At 41.6% G+C, this 17,126-nt stretch overlaps 1 protein-coding gene and 2 pseudogenes across 8 annotated transcripts in view; 2 read left to right on the top strand and 1 right to left on the bottom strand.

Moving 5' to 3' along the window:
• Positions 1-486: 486 nt before the first annotated feature.
• On the top strand, positions 487-802 carry LOC104851524 (annotated as a pseudogene).
• Positions 803-1,059: 257 nt separating this feature from the next.
• LOC104851532 lies at positions 1,060-15,867 on the bottom strand (annotated as a pseudogene).
• Itpr1 (inositol 1,4,5-trisphosphate receptor type 1) overlaps positions 6,935-17,126 on the top strand; it is a 342,964-nt gene continuing 332,772 nt past the window's right edge. For all 8 annotated transcript variants that reach the window (XM_033757082.1, XM_019205188.1, XM_010608720.1 and 5 more), the window contains exons 1-2: positions 6,935-7,186; positions 7,989-8,064. The gene's annotated coding sequence lies outside the window, so the exon portion shown is untranslated. The remainder of the gene's footprint in view (positions 7,187-7,988; positions 8,065-17,126) is intronic.

Consider the following 17,126-nt stretch of genomic DNA (forward strand, 5'->3'; position numbering starts at 1 on the left):
GTACCAAAACCCAAACTGAATCCTATGACTTGAGCTTTAGACATTCTGTCTTGCTATTTAAGAGTGATTTAACTGCCTGTAATCTCAGCTACTCAGGAGGGCAAGGAAGGGGGATCATGAGTTCCAGACCAGCCTGGGCAATTTAGTGAGATCTTGTCTCAAAAAATTAAAAAGGGCTGAGGATACAGCTCAGTGGTAGACTGCTCAACATGAATGAGACCCTGGGGTCAAGCCCCATTACAGGAAACCAAAAAAGAGTAACTTAAGAGATAATACTAACCAAAGCACTCAGGGCTCATTTTATTGATCAACTGATTGATTTTTACCTTGTAATCATTGTTTTTATTTATCTCATTTTTCCTAGTTGGGGAAGTTTATACTTGGGAACCTGAGTTTAAATACATTGTTTAGTGGAGCTAGGTCCCGTGCCTTCAGTCCACTTCCATCTCTTACACAGGTAGCTGGTCAGATCCCCAGCAGCCAAAAATGGCACTGCAGATCCATAGCAAAGAGGCTTTTCAGCAAGCCTTGATTGCTGCAGGAGACACTTGTAGTAGCTGAGTTCTCAGGCACGTGGTGTGGGCCTTGCAAAATGACCAAGCCTTTCTTTCATTCTCTGTCTAAAAAGTATTCCAACATGTTGTTCCTTGAAGTAGATGTGGGTGCCTGTTTGGACCTTGCTGCAGAGTTTGAAGTCAAATGCATGCCAGCCTTCCAGTTTTTTCGAAAGGGTGCAAAGATGGGTGAGTTTTCTGGCGCTAATAAGCAAAAGCTCCAAGCCACCATCACTGAATTAGTGTAATTGTGGTTTCTGAAGAACATAACGAGCTATCTGCTGTGTAAAAGTTTTAATTTTTTTTATTTCCAAAAATTATGAAGCATGGAAACTATATACCCAACTTCCATCTGATTATAAATGGCAATAAAATATTAATTCTACCCTTAAAAAATAAATACATGTTAAGTAAAGGGAATAAATAAAATAATATTAGTGAAAGAACACCCTGCCCCCCCAAAAGCAGTTAGATGGGATTATATTATTTGGGGTAAAAGTAAGTATCATGCTGTTTGGCCTACAAAGCTGTCATCACACCAAAGGCTTAACTTGCAAATGTTAGTAATCACATTCCTTGCAGGCTCCAATCTCATTTCTGTGCTTGCAGTGGAAGCGCCAATAACCTGCCCGGGCTTATCCATGATAATATAAGGGTTGTTTATAACAGAGCTGGCAGTGCCCTGCTTCACATGGATTGGAGGGGAAGTTGGGGTTCGAAACAATGGTGCCCCTTGGAGTAGACATTGGGGAACCTGAGACAATCTTGCAGCTCATGGTAATGGGCTGGAAGGATTTTCCAGGTGATTCGGGATCAGGAATCTGACTTGGCGGTACAATTTTGCATCTCGATGTTATTGTCTGGAAAGCTGAATTGCTGTGAGAACAAAAGGTAGCTTTCTGGGACACTGGCACTTTAATGGGTGTTCTTCCCAACGAAGATGGCAAAGAATAAAATGTAGCTTCCCTGCTAGCTGGGAATCCTTTCTCCACAGAGGCATCAGAACAGGCTCGAGGGACTGCTTTGTTGGTGAAGAAGCCTTCACTGGGGCTGGATGGTCAAAGGTAAAGATGCGGGGCATCAGAGATATCTGGCTCAGAGGACTGAGGGTAAATGGAGTCTTCTCCGAGAGAGTGACGACGGAATTCGACATCCACTACCATCTCTGTGCCTAGGGCTAGGTGCTATCCAGCTTCAGACTATGTGTGATATCTATCCGTTCTTTCTGGCTGTCCTTAAAGTGCACTTGAACTCTGACAGGAAACTCACCCCAGCCTCTTCTGGTCAGGTGAAAAGGAATTTCTCTAACTTCCAAAAGGTCGTTTGGTTTATAGCTGGGGTAGAGAAAGAACCACACTTTCTTTTGACAAAATGATTAATGCTGGGTTCTCTATGAGACCCTCGCAATACACCATCCACTTACGGGTTGACTGGTCATTTTCTTCTCTTTTACCTGGCGGTAAGTACTTGGACACATTGCCTACTACAACTGTTTTCTTCACAAAAAGCCATGAAGTCTCGTCTCCTGTGAGATCAGCATTTCGCTGGAAACCAGTAATGCTAGAAACGTCCCTTCCGGCATTCCGGTTTCACTTCTTTTCTTTTTTTCTGGTACCGGGGATCGAACTTGGGTCCTTGCGCTTGCAAGGCAGGCGGTGGAACCACTGAGCTAAATCCCCCGCCCTAAAGAATCACTTTCTGAATGATGAGTGGATGCATTTCTGATCTCTGCTTCATAGGAGATGACGACCTAGGTGATGATTCCAAAAATTTATTGATAGCAGAATGGTTAAAAACCATGGCATCACATGTCTTGGATCCCTCAGAAACTTTCAGAAGACCTGTAGAAGCTTAGTAACTTGCTACAATGCACTCCCAAAGTGCATCCATCATCCTCTGAGCTTCGATCAGCCACTGATCGATGACTTCAATCTCATGTTCCTTACTCTTCATTTCAAAAGCAAACTGTTCTTTGATAATAGTCTCAGTCTTCTGCACAGCAGCATCTCAAGCTGAATTCTCAATTGCTTTATGCCACTTTATTTGGAAGGGCCACAGATACATCCTCATAGTCGGGGTCGGTTTCTTTGATGTTTTGCTTGATGCCAGACGTGATGACTTTCAGTTCTTCACTTGAAAAACCTGGAACGTCACAGTGTGCTTTTCTGTGGCACGGTAGAAGGAAGTGTGTGTATGCGGGCAGGTGAGGCTCTTAACAAAGCAGAAAGCCGAGATCACCACAAGATGTTTGGGCTGTGAATCTGAGCTATTCACGCATGTAACAGGTTGCAGTTTTCTGTCTTCACCTAGTGTTCCCTTCCCGGCCTGGTCTCCAGGGCGACACACTATGCCGGAAACAGGAGCAGGCAAAGGTTCACGCAGCCGCCCCAGTAAGGCCCCTCGCGGTTCTCCGAGCCCTCCCCTCATTTGGTACTGGGGATCAAACTCAGGACCTTGCGCTTAGCCAGGCAGGTTGCAGTGCCACTGAGCTACATCCCCGGCCCCTTAAGGCTCATTTTTAACATTCATGAGCGATTGAAGTCTTGTGCCTGGGCAAACATTAGGAATAGAGCTGTTCTAGTTAAACTATAGTTTGGTTTGGGGTTGATTACTATATCAGAGTGCATCAATATTTTCTTTATCCTTGTTGATAGTGATCCTTATTTTGGTCTAACCCAGGTGAGCTTTGAAAGTCCTTTGTATCCTAAAACTCAGTGACCCACTGGGTTTGCAAGGATTGATGGCATTACTACCCCCACACACCCCTAACCACAGATATTAATGGTGGAGCTGTATGTCAAGCCCACTTTTTCTGAGCGCTGCTTTTTTCCAGTGTGACTGGCTCTTTCAATCAGGACAGTACGTGAGGGTGGGCTTTTAGAAAGTTGAATTCAGTTGCAGCTTTCAGCTGTGTACCACTGACGACACCTGTTTCTATTTGTAGGGCTTCCCTGGAGGTAGGCTGGTGTGCTAGTTGTGGACCTTCTTCAGACTTCTGCTCAGTTTATAGTGCTGTACTGGCTCTGCAAAGTCCTCACACATCCCTGCATGGGCATTTCAAGAACAAAGTAATAAGAGATTCTTTTCACAGCTGGTCATCATGAATCTTGAACTGTAATCTCAAGAAAAAGGTTGTTGGCTTTCTAGATAAGTGTAGTCTAATATACTATAAACTGCATATGTAATTTTTAATTTCCTAGTAGCCACATGAAAAAGTAAAAACAAGAAAAATTAATTTTAATAGCCTATTTTACTTAGTACAATATACCCAAAACATTATAATTTCAAAATATAATCAACATACAAATTATTATTATTTCAGTGCTGGGATTCAAGCCAGGACCTTGTGCATATTAGGCAAGCACTCTACCACTGATTAGCTACATCCTCAGCCTAATATACAAATTACTCCTGAGACATTTTGCTTTTTTTGTGCTCTTTGAAATTCAATGTGTATTTTACATTTCAGTTAAAAACTAGCCGTATCTTAAATGCCTAAATGGCCAGTAGCTATGCTGTTGGAAATGCAGATATAGAAAATTCTTCCAGGGGAAAAATATGGTAAAGAAAAAGCAACTTCCTTCCCAGTACTGAAAATGGAGAATGAGTATGTAAGTGACTATTCTGACATTCATCAATGTCCATCAATTATACAACATCCCAGGAACCTTTTCACATCATAGAAAAACTAGCAAAATTACTTTCTAGTGACCTAGTGGCTTCTAGGACTTGCAAAATGTTGACTAAAACTATTTGCACAGGCAGAAGGAGAACACAGGCAACAATGTCAGTGAGCTGCAAAACTTGCCTGCTATATGTCTTCCTGACACTCATTTCCCTAAAATATTTTAACTTTTTTTTGCATATCTATTAAATGTGCAGATAGAAGACTAAATCAAGTTGGGTTAGAGAGTAGGGAGTACAAACATAAATAAGACAATCCCTGCCTTCAAACTTGTGGTGTGGGAAGGAGGATGTGGATAAGGCATACCTGGTGTCCACTGTATGTTGCAAATAAGATCTGCCCAATTCTGGCTCTCAGATATGACCAAGTATTCTTCAAAAAGTCCACATTAAAATTCCATTGGGTGTTTGAGTTAAAAGTACATGCAATGATTACTTCTCGCTGCTTGCCGGTTAAATTACCATACACTCTTGAATTTGCTTGAAAGGTAGAGTGAAAAACCATTTGAAAATTAGAGATTGTTTTCATGGAGGAGAAAGAGAAGGGACAGAGGGATTCCTATGTTGTAGGAAGATGGGAGATTTTCTTGGTGAAGAGGAAGGGTAGCTCAGAAGCATTAGACACCAGACTCTAGTGCTCAGTGCTTAAGGGATAGTGCTGAGAGAGGAGGGATGAGCATGAATATAATGAACCCAAACTTTGTTAACTTCAGAGCTTTGCCCATTCCTGGACTGGTTTAAATGCTTCATATAAGCAATTAAATACAATACATATGTTTGTGTTGTGAGGCAATAGAGGCCAAGTTAAGGTTAAGATTTTAGGAACCAGATAGCTTGGTCATTTGTATGACTTGGGGAAGTAACCTATGCTTCTGTTTTCTCATGGGTAAAAAATGGCTCATTACTAGGATTTGATGTAATGATATGTATAAATTGCTTAGAAAATGCCTGGGACATGGCACACACCCAATGAATGTCAGAAATCATTATTAGTTTCGGGCTTTATTATGTCAGTAGTAATATTAAGTTTGATTTCTTTCTAATTTGTTTCTACAGTACACAAGATGTTTCAAGCAAGCAAGAATTCTGTCAAACAATCAAGCCTGAATGTATCTGATGATACTCTGCTGAGTATCTCCCACTCTAAGATGGGGAACCAGGGATAAAGAGATGAAAATGAATTGTCCAAGGGCTCAGAGACAGCTCCTAAAGTGTGTGTGGGGGGCGCGGTTACAGAGGTGGGGATAGAACTAAGACAAGGGCTTAGTTCACTTATAGGCTGGAATCCAGGCTGCAACCACTTTCCTCTGCCTCATCTTGGGAAGTTACCTGTTTTCTCTGAGGCTTCTGCAGAGCAAATACAGGTAATAAGTATATCTAGAGTTGGGAAAACTCAATGGCAACATGCATGAAAAGTGCATGCAGTCTGGGCTCAGTAGAATCCGATTATTAATTATTATTATTAGTAGTAGTAGAACAAGGGATCGAACTGGGGTCCTTGCTCTTGCGAGGCAACACCACTGACCTAAATCCCCAGCTCCAGTTTATTATTATTACTTTTGTTATTAGGAGATATGCGGCGGCTGGCAGCGGGTGACTGGGTTACTGTGATTTTTTTTTTTTTTCTCACCACTATGCCCCAGCGAACCCAGCAAACGTTTGTGGAGTGAATACAAGTCATCTTACGCAGGAAGGGCAGCCGGCTGACTTTGTCTCCGATGTAAGAAGCCTTTCGCCTTTTTCCAAAAGTCAAAGTCCAAGACACTTTGCAGCCTAGGAACCCTGCCACTACTTGGCAGTGTTATAAAATCCACTTCACCCTCGGTGCTCCCGTTAGCGATGCTGGGGAGTGGGGGAGTGCTTCTCGTGGAGCGCACACATCTGAGTGAGCGGATCTCTTAGAAGCTCTTATTTTTCTGGCTTGTGGTTTATTTAAACATTTGCAGCTTCCAGAAGTAGAGGGGCTGCTAGAAATAGGGTCAAGGCCGAGGTCACAGTTTGTATTTATTTTCTGTCTCCCAATCGCAGCGTTGGCAACTCACAAGGCTTCATTTGCACTGGAGAGAGGCGTGCGTTTTTTACCTCCCACGGGGCGACAGTGATACACGCGGTTCGGATTCACCAAAGTGCTCGCGTGGACCGGCGCCTGCAGACTTAAGTTTTTTCGTACAAACACTAGCAAGGTAGAGCAGATGAAATAAAGACAACATCGCGCCTTTAGTCCTTTACCGCAGTTTTTTTTTTTTTTTCTGCCCCGGATTTCTGAAATTCTTGGCTCGGGTACACAAGGAGGTGGGATGGGTAACAGCTTGTAAAAACTTCTCAAAACAGAAACCCGAGCTCCGAGCTCCTCCTTGGCTCCCAGTGACACCTAGATTGCAGGGAAGAGGGCAGACGAAGGAGAAGAGTCCCCAGGGTTTGGGGACGCCCCACGAGGGTGACTTTGGGTCAAGCCCTGCAGACAGCAGCCACAAACACCGTTCCCGCCCACTGGCAGCTCGCCTGATTCCCCTCCCCCGTCCCCGAGCGCGTCTATTTAGAGCCCAGCCCGGGAGCCCAGAGAAGTCTGGGACTTGTAGTCCTGCTCTGCCGCCCCAGGCGCCGGCACGGCCCGGAACTTGGACTACATTGCCCAGGGAGCTTCCCGGCCTATATAAGCTGCCGCCAGCCACTTCAAAGTGCAGTAACCATGTGGATGTTCTGCTGAAGTGTTTCCTCAAGCTTGCTGGGGTGGGAGGAGAGGAGGAGGAGGAGGAGGTGGTGGTGGTGGTGGAGGAGGAGGAGGCAGGGGGCGGAGAGAGAAAGCGCACGCCAAGAGGAGGTGTGGGTGTTCCGCTTCCATCCTAACGGAACGAGCTCACTCTTCGCGGACATGGGATTACCCAGCGGCTGCTAACCCCTCTCCTCGTCCTGCTCCCCCAAATCGGCGTGGCTCCTTGGGCACCAAGGTAGAGGCTGGGTCCGGGCAGAGGACGAAGGGAGTTCTGCCCCCCCCCAAGTTTTTGCCCTGCTCTCTGGGAGTTCTTGGTGAATTTGTATGCACTTGCATGTGTTTTGGGGGGCTTTTCCTGAAGGCATTTTTTTAAGGAGGTGGTCTCGTTTCAGGTTTAAAAATACGCAAATGTCCTCGATTCCATTGCTTGGCTTTGAGGGCTCCCTCTTCTGAACTGGAATGGCATTCCCCAAGTTGGAAACTGTTGGGGCAGCTGCAGGAAATAGTTTGTTGTTGTTGTTGTTGTTTTAGGGGGGTTTGAGAGGGTGTTATACGTTGACTCTGATCAGTCTTTCTAAAAATGTAGCCCTCTCATGCGCTGCAGTGGTTGGGAGAATAATGCATGCGTGGGGCCACCTTGGGGAGGGTTTTAAAAAAGCGGAAGAAAACCAGAGGAGCGGTGAGGGACGAAGTGTGGACTAAACTCATGACCACAGTGAGGATGCATGTTTCCTATACTTCGCCTCCACGCGGGGAAACAAGTGCTTTGGAATCTGCCAGACTCTTCCCACTGTTCTAGCCTTGGCACGTTTGAAGATTTTGTGTGCCCAGTATCACTTGTCAGTGCCCTGGAAATCAGCATAGTTACCTGTAATCTTCACCCCAACTGATCTGATGACATCAACTTGCCAGCCGAGTTTGGGGGGATGGTGTCTCTAGGGAAGGAGGCTAAAGAGGGTAGAAATGAATGTGGAGTATTTCTGTTAGTGACCTTTCTGTGGTCTCATACTCAGGTATCTTTCTTTCTAAATATTCAGGAGCTGAAGACAAAGGAGCAGGATTCGCATTCCTGGCTGGGCAAACTTTGGCAATTGAGTGCCTGACCCGGGTCAGGTGAGTGTCGAAGCCTGAGTGCTACGTTAAATAATTAGTTTTGATCCTAAGCCTATTTTAAGCCCTCTCTAAGCAGCCATGGAAATCGGGTGTAGGAAAGAAAACTATGTGGTTCAGTTTTCAAAATTTGTTACTGCGTTTGGTGAGGGATTTAGGGAACAGAAGTCCAATGGACAGCCCTTCCTTGAACTTTGTGATGATGGCTCAGAATGGAAACAACCTGAAAGTTTATGAGAAGGAGAGGGGGGAAGCCATTAAATGGAGCTAAAAGGGGCAGCCCATTGCTGGGCTAGGAAGTGTGCTGATGATTTAAATTCTGAAGGATGCAGTGCATTTCATCTGCCAAGATAAGTAAGCAAAAATTAAATGCCTCTTCCAAAATAGCTTGCTCCCCCCTCCCCCACTGTGAACGTGTCCTTAATCAGAGTAGGTTGGATTGCAAGAAAAAAAAGAAAGTAGCTGCTGGCTACTTTAAAGAGTGAGAACTTTAGAAAGGGAAGTTAGTTGTGAAACCTACAATAGTAGCATCCAGGCCTTTACTGAAGCCATCTGAATGTCAAGGAATCAGATGTGTCGGTGTTGTTTTGGAATATGAGCTGAAGGCAGCATTTATCTGTAAACACAACAGCTATTTTTTCCCCCAAAATGGTAAGACTGCACTCCAAGAGAGGGAGGTCTCAGTGGGTGCTTGTACATCTCCATCGCTGTAGATTTGGCCACCAAAACTTTTCTTCTGAATTGTTCAGGGTAAACAACAAGGGTGGGAGAGCGGTGGGAGGCTGGGTCTTAGTAACTTCTTTAACATTATAAATATTTAGCTGTTCCCTGGGCTACAATCTTTGGGCTTTTCTAATTAGAAAATAAAAGCCAGACACTTCATTATAGCAGTATAGGCTTTTGTTTCCTGTTGATAAGATCCTCAGGAGCACTGGTGGAGTGAGAAGCATTTGGGTGTGCAAGGTCTGGTTTGTTCTCGGAGTTCCTTCTTTGACTAATGGCCCTCATAGGATTAAAGACGGGGTCCTGTTTCTCCCTTCAGAGTAAGATGAAGACAAGAAGAAACTGACCTATAGACGGTAGGCTAGGTGGTTGCTAAAAATAGTAAGAGTGACACATTAAATCCTTGTAAGCAATTGCAGAGCCATAGATTACTGAAACCCTTTGAGCCAATACAGGTGAAGAAACTGAGGTGCAGGGAGTGACATTCCTTGGAAGCAAGGTTCTAGCCCAGGCAGCACCCCAGTTTGATGTGAGGCAAAATACAGGGATGAGAAGAAAACTAGGAGAAACAGAAATCTGACTTCTATGAATGAAGTATCTCTTAAATATATACCATCTTTGGTAAAATAACTGCTTTGATGTAAGAAGGGTATGATATAGTCAGAAATAGGGATTTTTGAGAAGGTGATGGTGGACTGAGTTTGTTTTGGAAAGGTGTATGTTGAAAGCCTAAATCAGGAGTGTAAAAAGCACAAGGAAGATTGTCTATGTTCATCATTATGCCTATCTTCTACCTGAAGTAAATCTTGATTACAGTGCATCTCAGCTGGTTAGATCAGCCATTTCTCCACTTGAATAATTGGGGAATTTAAAAATCTGGGAATCTGACTTCTGAAATGTTGATAGTTTCTCATATAGCTTCTAGTTTGCCTTATAGCCAGTTGTGCACAACATTTTTCTGGTTTTCTTGCTTTCAAGTGTGTTTATGTGAGCACATGAGTGTGTGCGTTGAAAGTACAATCTGCTCTGTGACTAATTCAAATCAGAACAGGAAATCCTATCAAGATTTTCTTCTTAAGAGGCAGGGAACATTCTTCATGTATCAAATGAATTATTCTGGCCTTCACATTGAGACCATGAATATCTTCTGGGTTCCACGAGGATAATATCTGTTCAAACAAAGTGGTTGGTTTTTGAAGGGAATTGATACCTTTTCTTGGAGAATGAGGAAGGAATGATTGCTTGTGAGAGAAGAAATAGATTAACTCCACAAGAAAGATCTGTTGATAGTTTCTGCAAAGTATTTTCAGCTAAGGAAGACCAGGAAGTGAGAGACTGACTCTGACACTAACCCAGTGGTATACTACCAATGGCTTTCCTGAGGGAAAAAAACTTATATGGCTTTTTAGCTAATAATGATCCTCATGGGAATTGTCTGATTTTTTTTTTAAAATAAGAAGCTCTTAAAAAAATAAATGAAACAACAAACACCAAATATGAACAGTAAAAAAAAAAAAAGCAACTAAAATAAAAGTGGTTGTGGAGTTAGGTTTCTAGGTCGAGCTGTCCTTGAATACCTCTAATTAAGGCGTCTACACAAAGCCAGTGTCCCATCTTGTTTGATACTGATCTTTTAAAATGCAACAGAGTATATTTGTAGGCCCTCATTTAACTAAAAGTGCGTGGGATTTATTTAGTTTACTTTTTCAGTTTTAATTTTGTTTGTTTTTGGTACTGGGAATCGAACTAAGGACCTTGTGCTTGTAAGGCAAGCATGGTGCCACTGAGCTAAATCCCTGGTCCACTGAGCTAAATCCATGGTCCCTGGTTCAAGTTTTTGTGTGGCTCTTTTTTAAAAAAAAAAATTTTATTTTATTTTTTTCTTATTGATTTTATTGGTACTTTTTAGGTATTCAATACAGTTACATTCATCATTGGGATCTTGTACCTTTACAAATGTGATGAGGCTTGAAGTTAGTGACACAAATGATGTAACTTTTACGATTTCTTCTAATTGTCTTGGTATCTGTGGTTCTAACATGACCACTGATGAGGATAAGCTGAATAAACAGTTGAAATAATCATCTGCTAAACTCTGAGATTCCCTAACCTGGACACAGTTTAAGGCACTTGGTGTGATAAATCTATTTAACAGATAGTTGATTCCTGTTGTGAGTCAAGTGTTTCATTGTTTATTCAGCAAAATTTTTGAGCACCTGCTTGCTATGTCCCAAGTGTGTTCTAGGTGCTTGGAATACAGTAATAAGCAGTCCTGTTCCCGAGGGACTTACATCCTTAAAGCCAATATAAATAAGCAAGTAAGTATTGTAGTATGTCTGGTAGTGTTACAGAGAAAAATGAAGGATAACAGGGAACAAAAATAATAAGTCTTGGCAATGATGTAGAGATGTTGAAACACTTAAGAATTGCTGATGGGAATGCAAAAACAGTATAGCTGCTATGGAAAACAGCACAGTGGTTCTCAAAATTAAACAGAAGCCCAAGGTCCTGAGTTTGATCCCTGGTACTGCAAAGCAAACAAACAAAAAAACCACCCAAAACAGTATTTCTAAAGGATCTGTCACTTCCACTTGTAAGCATATCCCTAAAAGAATTAAGCAGGGACTTGAGCAGTTATTTGGACGTCCTTGTTCATAAAAACTGTATTCACAGGTGTCACAATGTGGAAACAATTCAAGGTTCTATTTATGAGTAAATGGATAAATGAAGTGTATATGCATGCAAGGAAATATTATTCAGCCTTAAGGAGGAAATTGTGACAATGCTGCAACTCAGATGAATCTTCAAAACATTATGCTAAGTGAAACAAACATAAAAGAACATAAAACATATGATTCTGCTTCTATGAGGTACCCAGAGTAGTCAAATTCATAGAACCAGAATGTAAATGGTAACTGTTGGGGTAAACAGGAGTTTGTTTAATGGGTACAGTTTGTTTAATGAGAGGGTATCAGTTTGGAAAAATGAAGAAGCTGTCGATATGGGCGATGGTGATAGTCATACAATCACATGAATATCTGCAGAATTTTAATAAAAATGGTGATAACTTCATGTATATATTACCTCAATTAAAAAATGGCATAGCAACAAAACTGGTTAAGGACCTTAAGGGAGGCCTCAGGTAAGATTTTTATTTATAAACCTGAAACCTCAAAGTTTCTTTTTACATAAGATAGACACTTTCAGTGTAGTAATACATTAGGTGGTAAAGACAAGCAACAAAATAAAAACAGTTGCAACAGTTGCAAGATTAGTGTTCCATGCTTTTCCCCCTATATAGATGTATGTAAAAGTTGTGTTAAAATTTCATAAAAAGGAGTCATACTGTCCCTTCCATTTAGTAATTTAACCTTTTGTACAGGGAACATCTTGAATACGTTCTCTTATTAATAAGTCACCTGTGTCTTCATTTTCCCAAAGGTGTCTGTCGATTTGGTGAAATTTCATTTGAGTGATGGCTTGTATGGAATGACAATAGAGTAAAAAAGAAAAGTATACCATTCACATTTCATTACCATCAGAGTCCAGATATTCTCCTACAGTTTGTTCTTTTAAGAAAATTAAGTGGAAGATAAAGCTCTGTTCACCTGTTTGCTGTCTTATTACAGAGGGAAAATTTAGTAATCATCTAAGTATAACATTTCTCATTTGTTCAGAGTAACCTAATCCTATGAGGTAGGTAGGGCCATGTACTCTTCTATTTGCTTGTACCTCGAAAGAAAACCTTGCTGTAGAAAATTTCAAAACATGCAACAGTAGCATTCTTAGTACAAAGAACTCTCTTTCCTCCTTACATATTGTCTCCTTATTCGGCAGCTACCAACTCACAATTAGTCTTGTTTTGACCGTGTTCTCACACTTGCCTTTAGTCTTGGATTACTTTGAAGCCCATCCCAGGTATATAGTTCATCTGTATTTTAGTATGTACCTTTAGGATTATGATTCTTTTCATAGATATATGAGGAAGTGTGTATTTATCTCTATGTATTTGATGGTACTGGGAGTTGAATCAAGGGCCTCACACTAAGCTATATCCCTAGCCCTTTTTAAATGTTGAGACAGAATCTCACTAGGTAGCTGAATTGCTCATGCTGGGCTTGAGCTTGGAATCCTGCCTCAGCTTTGCAGAGTGCTGTGATTAGAGGAGTGCACCAACATGCCCAGCATGTGAAGAAATATTTAAAACAACGGCACCTCTTGTTCTGAGGTGGTCTCCCATTCAAGTACTAATCAGGACCTACTCCACTTAGCTTCTCAGATCAGTTGAAATCTCAAATCCAAAATTTTAGTGTTTATACTTTGAGATATATACATATGTGTACATTTAATACAAATAATAAAAACAATTTTACACACGTGAGTTTGAATTAGTTTCTAAATTAAGTAGCTGCTTTACAAATGGTTGATGTCTTTTAATCTTTACATCTTTTTTTCCATGCATTTTGTTGTGGTGGTTGAAGAAACTCAGTGATACATTTCCTTCCAGTATGGATTTTGCTGACTACATCAGTGTTGTTTAACGTGTTTCCCTCCCTTGTATTTATCATAATTTGCTAGTTAGATGGTTGGTCAGAGTCTGGTTCTGTGTGTTTGTGTATGTATGTATATGGGGAGGGGTACTGGGGATTGAGCCAGGGGTGCTGTATCACTAAGCTACATCTCCAGCCACTTTTTATTTTTTATATTTAGACAGTGTTATACTAAGTAGCCCGTGTGGGACTCAAACTTGTGATCCTCTTGATTCAGCCTCTCTAATTGCTGAAATGACAGGCATATGGCACCATGCCTGGTTTATTTTTATGTTTTTGACCAGGTTCATTTCATGAACTGACAGGGGAGTATATGAGTAGTCTAGATGTTTCCTTTTGTGATATTAGTGATCACTGATGCTCATTGCCTTGGCCCATTAGTTCTGTTTTTCCTTAATTTTTCAGCTGGAGTACTTGTGCCACTTGGTTTTTGGTTAGCCTGGTTTAAAGTTCCTACAGGAGAGATAGGATCCATAACTAACCTCTCTCAGTAATTTCCTAGTTTTTATTATTTATTTTTCTAAAAGCTTTGGTTTGTTTATTTAGGCAAGATTTTTTTTTCTAGCTTGGCACCGGCTCTCTCAAGCAGTCCTCCTGCCTCAGCCTCCTGACCACTTTTTTCTTTTCTTCTCATTGAGTTTATTGGTACATTTTAGGTATACAGTACAGTTACATTCATCATTGGGATCTTGTACCTTTACATGACAGGTCTTGGATGACCACTTTTATAAATGAGCTAGCATTTGTCATGGCTATGGTTGCTAGATGGGGGAAATATCCCAGTACCTCAGGACATTTTTGGTTGTTACGAAAAATCTGAGGAAAGTGCTCCTGTCATTCATTAGAGGTCAGAGAAGCTACTCAACAGCCTACAGTGTATTGGGTACCTTTCCTAAAGCAGAATTGTCTATTCCAGAATATCAGCAGTGCCACTGTTGAGAAACCCTGTGCCATACAGCAAGTATGTTTGTTTGTAAGTGTCATGATAAATTCATGGATTTAAGCATATTGTATATGCTTTACTTCTTGTAGTTATCCTTATTGATGTTACATTATCTGTCTTTTAGTCAGTGAAGGGGAAATATTTTATTACAGATGAGAAAATAGAGATTAAAATAAAGAAAATGTAAAACCTGAACTTTGGGGGGCGGCGGGGATCGAACTCAGGACCTTGCACTTGTGAGGCAGGCTAAACCTGAACTTTCTTTTTTTTCTTTTCTTTCTTTCTTTCTTTTTTTGGTACCAGGGATTGAATTTGAGACCTTGTGCTTACAAGGCAGGCAACAGAACCACTGAGCTAAATCCCCGGCCCCCATGAACGTGTTTGATGAAAGCATTTGCATAATACCTTTAACATATCCTTGCCTATTTAGAAAGCATTCTGAACATAATCTGAACTTAAAAAAAATTGGTCTGCAATTTAGCCTTAGTGTAATGGGGCTAAGACACAGTTCTTATTCCCCCAAAGAAGCCAGCATGTTTACAGCCATGAATTTTAAACTGTGGCACTCCACTAAAAGATGGGAATATCAGTTCTGTGGGCCTTGATTAACTTTTTGTTTGTTTATTTATTTTTTGAGACAGGGTCTATTTGTTCAGGCTGGCCTCAAACTCGTGGCAGTTGTCCTGCTTCCGCCTCCCAAGTGCTGGGATTTCAGGTGTGTGTCATCAGGCCTGGCTTGATCAACTTTTTAAAAGGAAGTAGGTAGAACAGAAGACATTAAAGTGTATTGTCCGGATACATTTTGAATATTTTTTATCTGAAGTGCTTTGACCATGGGGTGTTTTGGATTTTAGATTTGGGGATATTTGAATATATATCTTTGATATCTTGGGGATAGGACTTTGGTCCAAACAAAATTTGTCTCACATACACTTTACACACACACCTTAAAGGTAATTTTTTTTTTTTTTTTTTTTGGTACCGGGGATTGAACTCAGGACCTTGTGCTTACGAGGCAGGCGGCAGCACTACTGAGCTAAATCCCTGGCCCTCTAAAGGTAATTTTTTTTGCAATATTTTTAGTAATCTTGCACAAGACAAAAAAATTTTCATGGCATGAAATTGCCAAGTTGCGGCATTTGTTAGCCCTCAAAGTTTTGGATTTTGGAGCATTTTGGGTTTTGCTTTATGATTACTCAACATGTACTTAACAGGCTGGACCAGGGATATTGCTTAGAGGTAGAACATGTGCTCGTCCCACCAGGGCACACGTTGCTTCGTCCACCCTCAGTGAGCATTGCTTATAAGTTCAGTATATCTTTGGTGTGACTTGCAGTCATAAGTTTGAGAAACACTGTTGTACATCTTTGCCGTCCCAGGTTTGGTCCCCAGAGCAACACTGTTGGCTTCTTTGGGGACTCATTAGCAACTGAAGATTCCCAGGCCCTGTGCCAGGCCCACAGAATCAGACTTAATATTTTTGCAAGATCCCTAGGTGATACGGTGATATGTACACACCGTATACATCCGAGTGTGCGAGTGGGCCTGTCCTGGAGGGTGCTCCCCGAGTGCTTTTTCATCGTTGGTCATGTAGTCTCTTTGTTTTTCATAGCCAGCTTTTACCTGTTGAAACTGACCTTTGTACTTCCCCTACCAGCCTTCTCATTTTCACTTAAGTGGAGAGGTTAGGCTGCATCACCAGCCCAAGATGAGAGTAAGCAGCTCTGTCAGGATTCTGATGGAAACGGGAATTTTATGCTTATATTTGTGGCTGCTTTTTGAGTGTTTGGGTAGAGGTAGGAGACCAAAAGCTATCTGTAGAATTTAGAAGGGTTGTGAAATCATACATCTTTTAAAAAGCTGCATTTTCATCTGTTGGTGAGATGCTTTGAAGAGTTGATTTGTATAATGTGTTAGGACCTGTGCTATCAGCAGAACTTGTGAACTGCTTGGTGTACTGGCACTCATCAGAAAAACCTGAACATCCCTGAAACATCAGTAGCCTCCATATCCCTCAGTGTTCATTTGTGTTTTAGGAGGAGCTTTGTCTGGAAAATGATTTTGTTTTATCAAAACGGATTAAAAGCATCTCAGACACACATATTTTTGAACAGAAAAAGCTGATACAACACCCAGATTTAGGAACATTCATTTGCTTGCCACAGGAAAGACTACAAGTGCACACTTACATTATCACATTCTGCCTACTTGTACTTCCCCACCCTCTCTATATCCCCCTTGCCAAATCCTTCTATTCATTAAAAATCCAGTCCAAGTACTTCCTTCTCTGAGAAACTTTTCCCCCTATTTGAAATCTTTCTGTCATTGAAACTCCATGACATTTGAAATCTTACTTTCCTTATGTACCTTTTTGATTTTTTTAACCTACGAGAGTACCTAGCTCATGGGAAGTGCTCACAAAATATTGAATGAAGTAATTTGTAAACCTGTTTTCATCTTCCTTTAAAGATTGTAGGGAGCCGGGCGTGGTGGCTCACGCCTGTAATCCCAGCACTCAGGAGGCTGAGGCAGGAGGATCGCTGTGAGTTCGAGACCAGCCTGGGCTACACAGTGAGTTCCAGAGCAGTCCAAACTACATAGTGAGACCCATCGCCAAACAAACAAACAAACAAACAAACAAACAAACAAAAAAACCCAAATAAAGATGGTAGGCTGCTTCTCAAAGAATATTTGGGAGAGGAGTACTGGGGATTTAACACAGGGCCTCCACACTGAACTATATTTGCAGCCCTTATCATTTTCTCATTTTGAGGCAGAGTCTTGCCAAGTTGCCCAGGCTTGGCTTTCACCTGAGATCTTCCTGCCCCAGCCTCTCAGTGCTGGAATTA

The sequence above is a fragment of the Fukomys damarensis genome, unplaced genomic scaffold (genome assembly GCF_012274545.1).
Source record: "Fukomys damarensis isolate Sample0158 unplaced genomic scaffold, DMR_v1.0_HiC HiC_scaffold_28, whole genome shotgun sequence".
NCBI lineage: Eukaryota > Metazoa > Chordata > Mammalia > Rodentia > Bathyergidae > Fukomys > Fukomys damarensis.